The sequence below is a fragment of the Choloepus didactylus genome, chromosome 1 (assembly GCF_015220235.1).
Source record: "Choloepus didactylus isolate mChoDid1 chromosome 1, mChoDid1.pri, whole genome shotgun sequence".
Taxonomy (NCBI): domain Eukaryota; kingdom Metazoa; phylum Chordata; class Mammalia; order Pilosa; family Megalonychidae; genus Choloepus; species Choloepus didactylus.
This window is the reverse complement of record NC_051307.1, coordinates 137130585-137147267: the sequence shown is the minus strand read 5'-3', so window position 1 is coordinate 137147267 and position 16683 is coordinate 137130585. Positions and strand designations below refer to the sequence as shown.

Genomic DNA, 16683 nt, shown 5'->3' with positions numbered 1-16683 from the left:
AGAGAAAAGGGGGAGGGAGTATAAAGAAAGACATCAGTGATATCCTTGGGATAGCTCTAAGCTCCATTACACTATCCAGAAGAAACATAATAGGATTCGAGGCCCAATTATTACTTCCTCCATCTAACCCCCTTCATTTAACATATCATTAGTATTTTTAGACAGTTCCCTGGGGGCCCTCACACTTTTGTAGGTGAATCAGACAGCGAGAGCCATGGCAGCTATCCAAGGAAACTGATCCCCCTTTTAATGGTCCTTTCTGGTTACCTGCTGTAACGCAATGATCATGTACTGCAGCAGTTTTCGGGAAAATGACTTGACAAGAACTCTGTCATTCTGTAAACAAGAACAAACGTTGTAATTGGATCTTAATTACATAATGGTCTGAGAGGTTATTTTTATTTCTGTTTGTTAATGCAATTATTTAGCTTCCCTATTTTAGCCTTGACCTTGCAGGAAGAGGGTATTTTCCAGTCAGCATAATGCTTTATCTTTGAAAGCTACAATCAATAAGGATAATTAATGATGCCGGCTGCAATGATAGCCTCAGCAATCATTATCCCACATTAATCCCTGCAGTCAGGCTGGGGTCAAGGCCATCTAAATCATTCACCTAGGGGTGGAGAAATTCAAATAATTTACCAATTTAAATCCTTGCAAACAAATCCCACTTTATTTTCAAAGCAGTTTGAATGCTGGCCAGGTTTGTTTTGTGTATTTTCGTCAGGCGGGCTTTTTTTTTTTTTTTTAATGGCAGAATGTATGCTTTATATTAGCATTGCAGTTTTGCTATGTTTGTGTTTTGATAAATTAATGTAAAAACATGCAGCACATGAAATGCTGCTGTGCCTGCGGGCACATCTAGCATTTCACACATTGTTCCCTAGTTTTAAAAGAGGAAGGGAGGAGAAAGAGAAAAGAGGGAAGAGGGAGGGGAAAGGAAGAAAAGAGGATGGAAGACAGAATGAATGAAAGCAGGCGGCCTCAGGATGGCAGAGATCTGGGAGAAAAGGCTGAAAAATACAAACTAGAAAATGTTTGGGATGGAATCTCAGGCTTACTCAGCATTATTGAGAAGGCTGTAGAATGTGAAACTTCATGATGGATCTTGCAAAACAGCTTCTACTACCAAGGTCTATTTTTCTCTCATTTCTACCTTTTTTTCCTGCCTTTCCCTAACACACAAGGTGGATGATTTGATGTATGCTTCTGATTGTCTGTTACAGATCACATCCTGTTAAAAAGAATTCCACCATCTTCCCAAATATTTTTCAGTAGTTTCATTCTAATTAGTGCTTTGCTACAAATCAGATCCCTAGTCTGTGGAAGTTGGAGATGATATCAAAGTGATGCTTGGCATCTCCCTCTTTCTCTCTTTCTCTCTGTCTTTCCAGAAGTGAATTAGCAAATGAAGAGAGGTCTGTATTCCATAGGATCTCAATAAATATTCATTGATATGATATAGCCATGCTTACTTCAATCCCCTTTTCTAAGTCATAATTTCAAGAAATTTTAGCAGCTAAAGTAAACTTTCCTGTCAGTCATTAGAGACTGAATGTTTTTGGAGGTTCAGAGGAGATGGGAGACAACTAAGAGATAGCTGCTGGAAGCAGAGTAAAATATCTGTAAAGCCTCACTCCCCTCAGGATGAGAAGTTCTATACAAAGATGGTGCTGAAAGCTGCCGAGAATTTATCACCCGTTGCTTTTTCATTATGAACAGTGACTGCTAAAGAGAAAGCACTTAACATGTCTGAGCACAATTATTATATTCATGAGAAGGAGCAATTTCTAATGAGATTTTATCACTATTTCACCATCTCCCAGATGCAGATCCTTGTTTCAGCCTGGGCAAATAAAAACTGAAGACATTTTTTGCGTCTTGGGATATATCTGAGTGGAAGGGGAAAAATGAACTATATATTTGAACATGGAAAACCATGTCACTCTAAGTTGGACTATGAAACAGCACATTCCCTTCCAGCTCCGCAGCTGTCTAACAGCCTGCCATCTGTCTTTTCTACACTAGCAACTTTTGATAAGAAGCCCAGGCTTTGCAGGCTCTGTCTTCTTCCTTCTTCGCTCTACCCTATCGGGCCTCTTCATTTTGTACTCCTGAAATAAGCAATTTTTGTTAAGCACATGCACGCAGGGCTAGCTACATAATTTCCAGGGCCCAGTGCAAAATGAAAATGTGGGGCCTCATCCAGGGCAGTGATGTCAACCTCCCCTTCCCACAGACCAGCCACCCAAATCCACAGCAGTTAGGCAACCCCCAAGAGATTGCAAACTCCACACTGGGTTGCAATCCTATCTGGATCCGAGAGTGGGTAACAGTTACTTGCCCAATACCCCGTGGTGCTGCCAGCCTGAAGCAGGGAGAGCGGCTGCCTTGCCCTACCCTGAGATGCCGCTGTGCACACACCCAGCTCCAACCCACTGGGGGCACAAGGTGAGAGCAGAAAGTAGGCTTCCTCCATCTCACCAATGTGATTTGGTCACCACCCCAAGTGGAGGGTGGCAGCAGTCACAGCTTGGGCTGGGAAAGGGAGGCTGGGCATGGCTAGGACACCACGGGACAGAGAGCCAGCAGTCAAGAACTTATCCTGGAGAGGCTCCAAGCCATTAGAGCATGCTCCATTGTCCCATCAGACTTCACTTAAACAAACTCGAAGGAAAATGCAAATCCAAAGGTAAAATTATATTAGACACTTCAATACAGCACCTTGAGGAGCATTGAACTTCCTGAAGTACGGGGCCCTTCTGAGCATGGGGTCCTATGCAACTGCACTCATCACACACTCATTTAGCCATTCCTGCCTACAAAGTACCAGGGGGGAATTCCCCTGCCTGTGCTGGTTTGGACATACTGTGTCCCCCGAAAAGCCATGTTCCTTAATGCAATCTTGTGGAACCAGATTGATTAGTCTGTTGATTAGAATAGAACCTCTGATTGAATTATTTCCATTCAGGGTGGGTCTTGATTTGTTCACTGGAGTACTTTAGAGAGCTCAAGAGCCAACACAGACCCTCATGCTTGGAGACACTTGGAGATGCAGACAGAAGGACATTTGGAGATGCTAAACTAAAAGATGGAGCCCTAAATTTGCACCAGAGATGCTAAGAGAGGACTCCTAGATGTTTAGAGAGAAATGCCCCAGGAGAACCAAGCAGAGAGCTGAGAGAAGCTGAGAGACCAAAGGCCAGATACATTTTGGAAAAAGCCAATTTGAAACGCAACCAGGTGCAAAGGACCAGCAGACACCAGCCATGTGCCTTCCCAGTTGACAGAGGTGTTCTGGATGCCATTGGCCTTTCTTCAGTGAAGGCATCCTCTTGTTGATGCTTTAGTGTATACTTTTATGGCCTTAGAACTGTGCATTTGTAACTCAATAAATCCCCTTTATAAAAGCCAATCCATTTCTGGTATTTTGCATAGAAGCAGCACTAGCAAACCGGAATACCACTTCACCAAAGAAATAAGACTCAAATCCTTGACCTCTGGGAGGTCATTGTCTAGCAGGAGACAGGCACGTAAGAAGAATAGCTACATGACAATGGGAGTGCAATTCATCAAGCATCTACTGTGTGCCAGGGATTGTGCCGAGCATCTTACCTGTATTGTCAACATAATCCTCACAATAACCCCACAAGGCAGCACTATTACTAACCCTATTTTATAAGTAATCAATTGTAAACTGATTAAAGCTGTATGACTAGAAAGAAAGTGAGCCAGGATTTACACACAAAACAGGTACTCCTAAGCATGGTACCCTGCTGCTTCCCTGCAGTAGAGATTTGTGCAAAGTACTCTGTGGAGTTCCACAGGTCACTAAAGCTGCCCTGCAAGAACTGAGAAAGATACTACAAAAAGTGATGAACTTGAGCTAGGTTTTGAAAAAGCAAGCAGGAATTTGTCCATCAGGGAAGGAGGAATGCTGTATGTATAGTCATGGAAAAACATGAGAAATTCAGGAAGTTCTTATGGGTGACATAAGGGATAGATGGCAGAGAGCCAAAGGGAATGAAAGCTGGGGAGGCCCCTGCAAACAGTGTGTCCTGTTAAGGAATTGGGCTTCATTCTGTAGGCTGTGGGGGTCCCAACAGTTAAGCTGGATGGAAATATGTTCAGATCCCTAATCCTTCAAGGAGCCAGGCCAAATTTATATGGAACACGAATAAGAAAACAACACCAAAATGATTATCATCTTTTTGGAAACCATTCTCAGCTATGCCAGGGATTTTACAAAGGCCCTTCAACAGCAGAATCATTCTTTGAGAATAGCTGCCAGCTCAGAGCAGAACTGAAACTGGAATTTTGGGAAAGACCCCTAAAACAGAAGAAAATCCATGAGATCAGAATAGCAGAGGAGCAGGTTCTTTCTCTTCACAGCAACAAAAGAGAGTGGCCACAGAGTAAAGTCTCCTTTGTTAACTGTTGTACCGATGGACTGATCCTGTCCACACCGATGTTTGAAATGGACTAGTGCAATGGAGACCAGTGTGGAATCCTAAAGTCCTAGTAGCGTTGTTTTGTTTACAACCAGTCAGTGTCCCTAATCTGGACTGGAGTCAAGCAATGCCAGTTCTGCCTCTAAAAAGTTCTGCAGTCTTGGGCCTGAATAGTACATTGGGGATACAATGGTAAGCCCTGTCCCTGACCTCAAGGAATTTACTATTCTAGCAAGGTAGTAGTTTTATAGCAATTTTTTAGGAGCAAAAACAAGGAGAATGAGTTGTCCAACAGCTGCCTTTGTGTGAGGAATGCTGTTCAAGGCTCCCTGTCTCAAAATGTCTCTCCTAATGCCTGAAACTTCCCTATGACAGCTAATTCTTTGGAGTTTGAATTATTGAAAGACAGTGCAAATTCCTTAAGCTATTCTTGGCTAATGTTTTGGAGAAATTAGTTAACAATTCTCTAAAAAAGACAAGGGAATATGAGATAGAGGGATAGATGCCTACAACAATTGCAGAAGTGGGAAGGCATCAGAGAGAAGATGAAGAACACCAAACATCATCCTATACACCTGTGCTAGGGCAGACCTCCCTTCCCCCAACTCTTACCTAATGACCAACCTATCTGGTCAACCTATTTGGGCCAATTTCTAGGACACAACTTTGGATTCTAGAGGGTTGTTGAGAGAGAAGGGTTGAATATAAGATACACTCCAGAATCCTAGACTTTCTATGTTTTCTATTTCTAACCAAGCCCCATAACCTAAGTAATTTTAGTTTCCAGCTTTTCCTCGCCTTACACTGACTTCATTAAATCCCAAGTAAAACAGAAGGGCAGAGCACATACTTAAATAAACAAGAAAGGAAGCAACTCAATTAGTATAAAGGCTTTTGATTTTTTCTTTACAATTATACCTCTCCTCATTCTTAGATTCATTAGTTTGGATTGTGAGGATGGTTGTGACAAAATCTGAAATTGCTGGAGTTTTCTTCTTTTAAGAAGTTCAGGGAAGATGCTCAGAAATGAGTCTCCTATATCAAAAACATGAGTGGAGATAACCCAGTTAAATTAGTCCAGGAGCTACATATAAATCCAGGTGTCCATTCCTTTTCAATGTTTGCTTTTGAGGGATTCAATGTCTTGACATCTCTCTGTGAGAAACAGAGACCCCTCTTTCATTGTTCTGTCCTAAATATGAGATCTGGGATTTCGCCAGCCTCTTGATAACTTCCTGATGGCTCTCAGTGCTGAACTGGCATTTCTTTGGCCTCAGGAAGGAATCAGAGAGAGGACTGGCTGCTCTCCAAAGGAGAATAGAAGCAGAAGAAAGGGGGAAGGGCAGATGTTCCCCTTAACTTGAAGATCAGATTTTTAAGAATTGCACCTTGTCTCTAAGGCATTTTAGACTCCTCCTCCTAATTCTTTCAGAAACATGATCTGGTAGGTAAGAGATAGTTCTGTCCCTAATATTACACACATGGTCACTTAAGCAAATTCTGTTACACAATAGAGAGAAACAACATTCTTTTAGCGAAGGCCATTCCAACTGCTATTCCACTCAATGTACATGGGCCCCAAGTGAGGATGAGAGGAGGGACTTAGATCAGCTGATCCCCAGGTCTTGAGAGTATCTCCCCATGCTGAATGGCCCCCAGTGCTTGAAGTGTTTTTGTTTTTGTTTTTGCTCTCTGCATGCAAACCAGTCTCAGTTCTCCACCTGTTATACAAGCCAAGGAAAAAGGTGTCTCAATTTTGATGATACAACAATTCTTGTCTCATCTATTGCCTTTGAAACCTAAATCATCCTTGAGTGATGCCTCCAATATTCTCCATCTAAACTCAATTTCTATTAGGCCACAGGGAACCATGGAACAAAAGATGGCATCAACTCTTAAAAACTTAGAGTTGGAAAGAAAATTAGTCTAGTCTTAATTTCAGGGGAAAACACCATGGCCATGGAAGTATTTTGTCCAACCAACTGACAGAACTGTGACTGCAGTTTTGACCTCTGGAGCTTATGCTGCAATTAAGAAAAGGAGGCACTTTATGTTTCATTTATAGGAAGCCATTCTTCAGCTCTGCCCTGTGGGGTCTATATGTAGACTACAACAATTATCAAATTTGGAGTGTTCATCATCAGCTGGAAACAACAAACGGAAAATCAATCAGTCTACTATTGGGATGCCAATGTGACGCATTCTTATGTCTTAGTCTAAGAGATACCTTGCCCCTTCTACTGATTAGTCTCTGAAAACAAGTGCTCTGCTCTAGCGGATAAATTCAAGATCAATCTATCAATAAATAAAGATGTATTTAGCATCTATTATATGATCTACTAAAAACAAAATATGATGCTGGCTAATGTGGTAGAAACACAGCAGCATAAATCAGAGTTTCTGTAATTTTAGAGTATAAAAATCTAATTGGGTAAAATAGATAAATGTGTTTTGTGTTGGAATTATAATAAGCAATGAAAAGCTGTCTATAATATAATAAAAAGCTCTCTATGATAAGTGACCAAGACACAAAGATGTCATTGTGGGTTGTGAGAGGATTTCTGGAGGAAGGAGAACTTGAAATCTGTTAGGAAAAAAACAGTTTTAAAGAGGGAAAGGAAAAGAGAATGGTATGGGCAAAAGTGAGGAGACGTAGATGCATAAGGCAGGTTCAGAGAGAGCACAGAGTCTCAAATAGTGAAATATGAGGATTTTAAATGCCTAGTGAAGGATTAAAAATCACATGGCTCCAACCTAACGTCAAGGGAAGCTGGGAAGTATAGTCTTCCTATGGGCTTGAGAAGAGAACACTGCGGTGAAGCACACCTTTGTTTCCACATCTATTCTAACTTGAGTGATGCAAAAAAATTTCTTTCTTCTTTTTGAAGGTGGAATAGAGATGGATAGACAGACAGATAAATCTCACTTGGTCTGCATACAAACAAAAGTCAGGCTTCAATTCCACTTTACAGAATACGATGTAGATATTCACAACTGTCTGTAAGTTGCCCCAGATTGCACAACCAGCTCGTAAAAGCACTAGGACAGAACACAGGTTTTCTGACTCAAAGCCCAGTGCTCCTCCCATCACAACAGACTATGTCTTTTAGCTTCCGAAGCCACTCAGTAAGACAATTTTATGCCATTACATTATCATACTGACTTAGAAAAAAATTATTTGGGAAAGAAAATCAATGAGTTCCCAAAATTTCTAACCTACAGACAATGAGATTTACTCATCTGGCACTATCTGGCTGAGATATATTAAAATACCAACCTTACAGCCAACCAATAGCAGTAACCTAAAAATAAATTTCCAATCATCCCTTTAAAATTAGTTTCTCAATCTCCAACCAGCTTGCTAAACTTATTGATAACATTATTAGATTTGAAAAGAGGAAATTTAAAATGGGTATATGCTTACATACAGATCCTCCATAAAACTAAATATTTTCATCTCTTCATACTTTCAATAGTTAGCAGTATATGATTTTTTTAATATAAGAAAATTTTATTTTATAGTATATTCATCATGGTGGGGATAGGAGGCATTCAGTTTTAGCAAAAATCCTGTTTTACAGAAAATTAACACAAATCAAACATGATTTGTATTTGCTTGTTTTTTTTGTTTTCTGTTTTTATCTTCTACAGTACCTGGCAGAATGCCTCACACAAATAGCTGTGATCAATAAAGTTTTGTTAAATGAATGAACTAATGAATGCACCAAGTACATAGCACAAATGTTCAAATAATTTTAACACAGTAACACTTCAATTAGGCCAAATCCCTGCCCCCAATGTATGCCATAGATTTTTCTAGTAAATTCATTTATCTCTTCATTTACTCAACAAACATATATTGAGCACTTATTATGAACAAATTATGGTGCTAGTCATTTTAGGAGCTTATAAAGATAGACTTAGTTCTTGTCCTCAGGGAGCTTGTCATCTAATAGGAGAGATGTTGGACTCTGAGAAGGATCTGGCAAGGATGAGTGATCAGATGAACGGTCCCCAAATGCTTCTTCCCTCTTTTAGCAGGGAACTTTTGCAAGAGGGTAAGAGTTGATATTTCTCAAAGAGGCCTGAAGGTTTAGGTTCCTTGGAGAGTCACAGCCATGGTTAGTACTTATTCTCTCTAATGGAGCAAGTGATCCCCTGGAGGCCCTGCATGCTAGGACACATACAGATCCTGGGGGTACATGACTCTTGACAACTCATGTGAAGTTTAGACCAGGCTTGTACAAGCACAAGTCTAGAAACTCCAGGACGATCTGCTGGCCAGAGGAAAGCAACGCACATCAGAATCACCTGGGAAGCTTTGTAGATACCAATGCCAGGATCCCACTCCCAGATATTCTGATTTAATTCGTGCGAGTCAAAGCACTTGGAATTCTTCAAAACCTCCCTGTGTGGAGGTGGTATTTTTATTTTGTTTAAAAAGTGGAGTCTTTGTTTTTTAGAGATGTGAAATGAAATAGTCATAGATAAAATGCTATTCTGTCTGGGATTTATAATGAGGGAGGTGTAGGGAGTGGGTGGGGTATAAAGGAAACAAGACTGCCCATGAGTTGATAACAGTTGAAGCTGAGTGCTGGGTACATGGGGTTTGATATACTTTTCTTTCTACTTTTATATGTGTCTGAAATTTTCCATAATAAAAAGTTAAAAGGCAAACCAATAAAAGCTTCCTAGGCAGTTCCAAAGCACACCCAGTGTTGAGACCACCTGGGAGCCAGGATCCTCTGTAAGTGGAGCGCTTCTCCTGGATCCTCCAATTCCATCAGCCTTTGCTGTCAGATTTCCACAAAGATCCCCTCCCAAGTCGCAAGCAATACTTTATTGCTTCTTCTAATTCTTCTAACCCAGAGCTGAGGGCCCTAACAGCAGTCCACACTTCCATCTTAAATTCCCAACAACAAATTAATAATACATGGAAATGGCAGAATTACCCACAGCAATCATGCTGCATTTGTTAACCCCTGATTGCAAGTAACAGGCACAGTATGCCCCAATGTATATACTCTAAGTCCTTTGATTGAAAATAAGCACTTCCTTAAATTGTTTCACTTTAGACACATACTTTCAAAAGAGATAGATTGGAATACTCCTTCCTGATTCACTCATGCATGGTAGGTAAAAGAAGAAGGGGACAACTTGCAAAGAACTGTGATTTGATAACATTCTGGTTATTATACTATTATAAATAAGGTTCTTCCCAATTAAGTAATACTTTTTCCCACGAAGCTTTCCTTAGAACAGCATTTTAAAACAACAAACCAAGCTCCTTCAAGGGGTCAGGAGCAGCTGGTAGGTGAGGACCAGCAATTTTTTAAAAAGATGAAATACAATAGAACAGAAAATATCAGAGAGCATCACATGTAGTAGAGATAAGTATTGTTTTTGTGAACATTCATCTCAGTAGTTATATATGTGTATGTGCGTGTCTGTTTGTGTGCGAGTGTGTTTATTTGTAAGAAAGTCAAAATGGTTTTAAATCCGCGGTCTTAGAACTTCACATTTTGTGCTTAGTTCCATGGCAAACCCCCTTTCCCTTCATTTGAGGTTGGATCAGAGAAGTCTGCAGCTTAGGACAGATCATGAGTAAATGAAGAAGTTAGGAGTCTAGAAGATGAATGAGATCAATACTTAGGAAAAGGCAGTCAGGGGAGGAAAAACAAGCAGCAAAGCTGGATCCAGCAAGCAGAGCAGGTCAAACCAGACAATTAAAGATGCCAGGCAAATCTGGTTGCAGGATTAGGCAGCCCTGGTGTATTAGTTAGGGTTCTCTAGGGAAACAGAATCAATGAGAGATATCTATGACTATAAAATTCATAAAAGTGATTCACGCAACTGTGGGTATGCACGAGTCCAAATTCTGTAGGGCAGTCAGAAAACTGTCAACTCCAAGGAAGATGTCCAATGAACTCCTCAGGAAACGAACCGGCAACTTTAACGAACTCCTCAGGAAATGAACTGGGATCTTCGACAAACGTGTTTGATGAACTCCTCAGGAAACGAACTGGCAACTTCAACAAACTTCTCAGGAAATGTTTCACTGGGCAGCCAAAGAAGAAGTGAGGGTCCTCTATCTGTCTTGCTTATAAGTCTTCAGCTGATTAATTGGATTAAATCCAGCCAATTGCATTATCTCATTGTGGAAGGCACACCCTTTGGTGAGTCATCAGTCACAGCTGCAGCCAACTGACTGGTAATTTAATAAACCAGCCACAAACATCCTCGCAGCAATTGTTAGGCCAGTGCTTGCTTGACCAGACAGCTGGGTATCATCACCTGGCCAAGTCGACACATGAACCTAACCATCACACCTGGCAATTCCTACATTGGAGGGAGGGCAGGAACAGCAATCTCACTGGAAGGAGTATTAGAAGCTTAGAGCTGTATTATTGTAAACTCAGACTGTATGTTTCTGGGTTGAGTCTAGTGGGTTCTGATAGAAATTATGGGGAAGAAAAAGTCCCCCAACCCATGGCACCAAGCATCCCATTGGCACCACCAACTAGGGCCAAGTCAAAGGCAAGGTGAAGCCTGAACCCCAGGCCCCAGACTGAAATCTTGCTCTGGTCCTGCTGCTTCTCCAGCTTGGAGTGCCCTCCCCCCAGCAGCACTGGGCCTTAAAGCCTCTAAAGAGGCCTTCTGAGGAGACCCACATGGGCTCTCTCGGTGAGGCCTAACAACTGCCTGAAATAGGTCAGTCTGTAGCAAAGGAAACAAGGGGTGGGAAGAGATTTGAATAGTATTCAAAGGCAGAATTGGCAGGTCTTTTTAATTTGCTTGAAGTTGGGAGGGGAAGGCAGTGAGGCAGCCCTCAGAGATGGTTCCGAACTAGGGTCTCAGTTACTGGGTGGTCTCCCCTTTGAGCAGGCTGTGCCCAAGGTCACAGGGCTACACTGATTTACTCACCCGAGGACAGCATAAGTGAGTCTATTAGAAACAACTCAGGAAGACATAATGGGATTGGAGGTCTCCACTGTGAAGTTTAAAGGACTAGCATAGGGAATTTGCTTTAGAATAATCAAAGACTATTAGGACAGTCACGGTGCATAAAAATAATAATATCCAACCCTGTACATGACCACAAGATAAGGTCTGTAAATACACTCAGCCCAGTCCATAGTTCCTAATAGAGGTACAGTCAATATTAGTTACCTTTATAGTGTATAAAGTGCTTTCCCAAACATGGACATTATCCAATTTGAGTCTCACAACAACCATCTAAGAGAAACAGTGGTGTTAACCCTATTTTGGAGATTATGAGACTAAGACTTCACCCGGTTAAGTGACTTTCTCAAGGTCACAATCCCAGTAGGGCGTGTTGGACTATACCTTAAGTCTTTTTCTGCCTCACCTTGTGGAAAACCAGCACAGGAATTTGCTCCAGCATTCAGGATCAGAGAAACAGGGATCTGAGAAATAAGAGAATCAGATCACAAAATTCAAGTAAGCAGCTCCAGTAAGTGGCTGAGTAAATGGTGAATTATTTAAACATTGAGATGCTGCTTATCAGTGACAATAAAACTGAGGAAGAGAAGCCCAGAAAGACAACAATCTAAGGGGAAAACATCTGGTAAATATCATTAAAGAAATAGAAAAAAAAAAAAACCATATCCTTTGAACTCAGGAATATTTTATTTATTATATTTGGACTTGCACTGTTTTCTGTTCTTTATTTGAGTTGTTTATGATGAAAATGAAATTAAATCATTTATGTTTCATTATTCCAAACACAGAAGGTCCTATTTCTCTAAGGTTAATTGGTACCTGAAAAGGTTTTAAGTCCTCTTAAATCGGGGACATAATAACTAGTGGGAGGGGTATAAAACTTCTATTATACATTTAAGCTGAAAAAGAAATGAAACTGAAATTACGAAATAAGTTTATTTTATACTACATTTAACAAAGAATAGATTGTAATTGTAACCAGCTGTTAATTCTTAGAAGGAACAAAGAATGTATCAAGTTTGATAGGTTTGTTTGGATTTTATGTAATTTTTCCAATAAAACTAACAGAAATCTTCACTTTATACATGACCCAGAGATTCTAGGAAAGGTCATTTTCACAAATATACCCAAGAGCTTCAGCAGAAAAAAGGGGGGGGGGGGGGTTTAAATCATTTGCTTTTGAATATCTATGTGAAGTCAATCCTCTTGACTTTTTAATTGTTAACCCTGACAACTCTTCATTTGTCAAAATTTTACATGATTCAAGAAGTTCTCCAACATCACTTCTGTCATCTTCATGATATCTTGCATCTTTTGCAAAATTTCCCATTTTCCTCAGCAATCAATTCCCTTAGCATGTACCTTTTATTGTCAGATGTTGGCCATAGCAGAAACACAGCAATAGCTGACAGGAGCAGGGATAGACACTAATGTTGAGTGAAGGCTAATTTTATAGCAGGTCACTTTATTTATACATTGTGATACAATAGCTCTTATGCAAATAAAGGAAATTTAGATACTGAATAGTCAGATGATGATCTACTGTAATTACCTTTCCTTGTATCTGCATGCTAAGTGTGGAATGCTATAGCCTATGTTCTGGAGAATCTAAGTTATCTATGCCTAAATGTTACCACTTCCCTTTCTACCCACACTTTCTACCAGAAGCCGTAACTCTGATCACCTGGCAACAGCACCACGGTTCTAGACATTGAAGAGGACGTTCAATAGCCCCAATAAGGAAGTTTCTGAAGCCTCAAATCATGTGAGAAACATGAATCACGGGGACATCTGACCCTGTACACCAGACTCCACCCTGCAGACATCAGCACCATTCCTCAGGTCTGCTCTGGCGGCCACTTCTCCTAATGCCATCCCTCGAGCAATGACAAAACCTGGCTTCTCTCTTAGTAGCTGGGCAAACTTTGAAGATCGCATAAGATCTGCTTATAGGAATTAGCAGATCAGGGGAAGAGAAACTACCAGTCCCATACTCTAATCCATAAATAGAGACAGTTTCACGTCTGTCTATAGAATGGAGTTTAGAGGAAACGAACGCACCTCTTAAGATAAAGTCAATTGAATTAACAAAGCCACTGGTATTCTTAACAACCAAAGAGGTCAACAGAACCAGAACTCCAGACTTTGAGGTCAGGAAGCAATGACTTGGGTAAGGGTCTTCCTTTTAGCCATGGTATCAGCAGAAGTCTCTCTTGTGACTCTTACTCAAGAAAAGATTCTGGTTGGATGAGTCAAGTCTTTCTAGGCCAAGAAGTAGAATTGCTGAAATCCTTAGGGTAACACATTGGAGAAACAGTTCAAAACTGAAAACTTGTAATTCTAGCCAATCACATCTACTATAAGGATCACTGAGATGACGTTTTCCACTTGACAAATATGGTGAGAACTTAAAATAGACAGTTCTTTGGAGGTAATGAAATCTCTCACATTTGTATGTGGCATTTCTAGTAGATCACAAAATTGGTGAGGACTTAAAAACAAAAGTCTGTTTCCAGGATAGGTAGATTTGGGGGAGAATCTTGCCCAATATTGGAAATACGTAAACTAAGTTGGATTCCTAAATCCTGGATAACCTTATCAACAGAAGGACAAAGTAGCATCTACTGGTAATGAATAGCAGTAATGCAAGTTCAAGCAGGATATTTATTAGAATGTAGAGGTGAAGCTAGTAAATATTGTCTAAAATAAGAGTAAATAAATAAGTTTCAGTGTGAAAAGAGTGAAAATGACTACCTGCAGAAATAGGTAACTTCCACTAAGTAATCATATGTCCCAATCCAACTGCAAGAGATGCTGGGGAATATAAGGGAACACATGGAATATTTCATAATAATTTATTATATCTGCTGCAATCCACCCTTCTCATCACCAAATACTCTTTTGTTTCCTTCTTCCTATGCAGAATACACTTAACCCCTCCACAAAGGAGACAAGCCACAGTTCCATTCAGCTGCTGCTTCAAAGTCAAAGTTCAAGATATCTGGGCAATGTGAAGTAATCTCCCCATCAAGGCCAAATAGATGTGACTTTCTTGGTCTTGAGGTCCTTATTTTAAAAAGAAAGTTATGTAATTCACATATCCACTAAGGTAGATCAGGTTCAGAATAATCGCAATCAATACTTCCATTTGAAAGGGAAGAATGGGAGACACAGAGCAGTCACTGGGCTGTAGCAATTCTGGAGTTTGGCACAGGGAAGAGCCACTACCCTCCAAATGGAAGGCTCCTTGGTTAGGCTATGGTCTGCTCTCCGTGGCCCTTAGATCCATCCTCTACGAGGTCCTTCTTTTCCCTTTTTCCCGTTAGCCACATCTGAAGAGAGCTTTGGGGAATTTAGCCTCCTTGAGTGTTTCCCAGGGTTCTCAGCTTGCTTCCTACTCATTGACTGTTATGAGCCCCATGGTTGTTTTCATTTCTGAATAGTCATATACCTTTATGTATATAGTTCCCTAAAAATTCTCTTCACTTAACACTTCACCATGCAGTAGGGCACATCCAAAGAACTTTTCAGCATGTAGCACTCAGATTCATTTTATTTTTTGCTTCCTCACTCCCATACCTCCTTCTTTCAACTTCATGATGACTATTAGAATTAGGATATTAGGCTGGAATGGAAAGGCCACATCTTCAGATATATTTGCCTTAAGGCATATTAATAAACTGAGAGGCATTTTCCCCCTCAAAGCCTTATTTAAATACTATCTCATATTTTTGGGGTTCTACAAGCAGTCAAATAACCCAGGCCCTGAATTTTGAACTCTCTCTCTGTACCTTTTCTTTTCCGCTTTACAAATTGACCACTTTTCTCCTGAGTTAACATCTTTTTGTAATATATGGACAAACATAGCCAATAATAGCACACATTACAAAGGTCTTCTTTCCATCCTCTTCTCATGGAGCTACATATTCATTAGGTAAGTAGTCTGCCTACCTCATTATTATAAGCAATAGTTTAAATATTTTTCCACAACATAACTGGGATCATCATCTTCTCAGCTTCCAGTAATGGTTTCCTCACAACCTTGAAGATTAAGGCTAGGTATTTAGGTTTTTCTAATGGCAGCACCCCACCAACATACCAATTTCTATATTGACACAAGTTGCCACAACAGATCAACCCCTAAATCTTAGTGATTTAGTTCAACAAAAATTCATTACTTGTTCACACAAAGTCTCTCATGCAAATCAGCAAGGGCTGCCTTGTGATTCAGTGACTAAGGAGCCTTACTCTTCTGTCACCCAGAGCCTGATCACCTGTGGGTCAATTGATAAAATCTAATTGCTGACCATGTAAAGCTAAGTGCCAGACCCCCGGTACATGGTGACAGTCAAGGGGCAGAGGCCCAGCCTCATTGGACATAGGTACCTTCTGTCCTTTCAGGCCAATTTTATGGGGGCAGCATCTGCTTTTGTACAGAGCACCATTTTTAAGTACTGGTTCATAATTTTTTGTGGGTCATAGTTAGGGTGACCAATTATCCCTGCTAACATGAAACAGAGGGTTTCCAAAGTACAGGATTTCAATGCTAAAACCTGAGAGTCCCAGGCAAGCTGGGACAAGTTGACCACCCTACTCATAGGCCTCTTTGAAAAACAGATAAAAACAAAAAGATGCCATGTCTGAAGAAACTGTGTTGGAAGTCATACAAAGCATCATCTCCATTTTCTTTCCACTATTAACTGATATGGCCTACTTTCCAAAAGAAGACACAATCTCCTGGACAAACAGCCTGGCCTACATTTTTGTGTGACTCTGATTAAGGAAGTTTTGTTGTGGTCTTTCAAAATTTAAAACATGCACAGAACCTTTCCCCCAAACACAAAGCATATAAAGTCATAACAGGATTCAAAGAGAGAAGTACTAAACAGGATATCCACAGGCAAGACTTCTATCCCCAAAAAAGAGAGCAGGGTCAGGAGCTCTACATTGAGCAAGAGTTCAACAAGATCCTGAAGACAGACCTGCTTAGCCCTGGAGTTATGCTGGAGGAGGTCAATTTTCAAAATAAACGTTCATTATATTTTATGCTTTGAAGAAAAATGCTGCTTGGCCTTAAACAAATTAAGAGTGCTCAGGCTTTTTATTTGGGGCGTTTTTTCATTGAATATTATTAAAAATAATTACAGGCTGCGGATTTAATCTAAAACACAATCAGCACCCCCAAAGTCCCCTACAGTGAGTTAAAGCATTCTCCTTCTCAAAATTCAAAATTAAGTGGAAATTCAGATTAGTTTTGATTTATAACCAC

The 16683-nt window shown here is 40.4% G+C and overlaps 1 pseudogene; it reads left to right on the top strand.

Annotated features, from left to right (window-relative positions):
- Positions 1 to 2185: 2185 nt before the first annotated feature.
- The window catches only part of LOC119525107, a 40962-nt pseudogene continuing 26464 nt past the window's right edge, over positions 2186 to 16683 (top strand).